At 39.4% G+C, this 1,161-nt stretch overlaps 1 pseudogene; it reads right to left on the bottom strand.

Annotated features, from left to right (window-relative positions):
• Nucleotides 1–256: 256 nt before the first annotated feature.
• LOC102493446 (thioredoxin pseudogene) lies at nucleotides 257–572 on the bottom strand (annotated as a pseudogene).
• Nucleotides 573–1,161: the final 589 nt, after the last annotated feature.

Below are 1,161 nucleotides of genomic sequence, written 5' to 3' on the forward strand. Positions count from 1 at the left end.
CCTCTGACACCTCCTTTACTGCATCTGACACCTTTTACTCCCTTCTTAATTTGCATGTGATATCTCATTGCCATCTGGTTAGAGTTGGTTCTATAGTTTGACCTTTTTATTTTAAAGGGGTAGAATTAATATTTTGTCATCATTTATAATTAGATGGCAGATGGGTATATAGTCTCTATATTTTACACTTTTTGTAAACAGAAAAAAATACACATTTTCAATAGCTGATGGCTGGTTACAGTTTCAGAAAACATGATTAGATCAATTCATTAAAGGTGGCTTCAAGTTTTCTTTATTAACTCCAGAAAACTGATCACCTTTTGTCCCCTTTTATAAAGCTGGAAGGTGGGCATACATTTAACTTCACACTCTGAAGCAACATCCTAACAGTCATCCACGTCTACTTTGTGGAACAGAAGATTAAAATGCACCTGAGAGATTAAATGAAAGAAAGCCTTGATCATTTTCTAAGGCCTGTACCACATAAATGAGAGGTCAGTTATTACAAGGGTGTCTCCTGCAACTTCCAAAGCTTCCTGAAAAGCATCCATGCTGATGATCTGTTTCACCATTTTGGCAGTTGGGGAGCTGACCAGCACCTGTATGAACCAGTGGAAAAGGATTCAAAGCACTGGAGGAGCTTAGGGGAACAGTTAGCCCTCCTTCCCTTTAAAGCAATGGGCTAGGAGACCAGCAGATGGTTTAATGATTATATTGCTGAACTACCATGTAGTCAACCGCAGTGCAGGGTCCTGACTCGAAGGCTTAAAACTCATGCAGGGTGCGTGTGCCTATATGCCAAAAATCCTGAGAGGAGAATAGAGGAGAAGAGATTGCGATGTGGCCATCCACACCAGGGAAGAATGGGTGATTTCTCACTTTCTCTCTCTGGCAAGCACACACACCCTTTAGCAAAAAATCTAACTAACTAAACTAACTAACTAAAAAGCAATGGACTATAGTTTGACCTTTTCAACTCATGAGTCCTACAAACAATCACAGCTGCAAAGGGTGATTAGCTTGTACATCTATCAAAGATCCAAAAGATGTTAGTTTCTACCATGGAGTGAGAGTTTCTCAATGGGGTTTACTGAGTGGGGTTTTCTGAATATACATGGTGATAGTCAGAAATAGACATGTGTTAAATTTTGATATGATTTC

The sequence above is a fragment of the Tupaia chinensis genome, unplaced genomic scaffold (assembly GCF_000334495.1).
Source record: "Tupaia chinensis unplaced genomic scaffold, TupChi_1.0 Scaffold000541_1, whole genome shotgun sequence".
Lineage (NCBI taxonomy): Eukaryota > Metazoa > Chordata > Mammalia > Scandentia > Tupaiidae > Tupaia > Tupaia belangeri.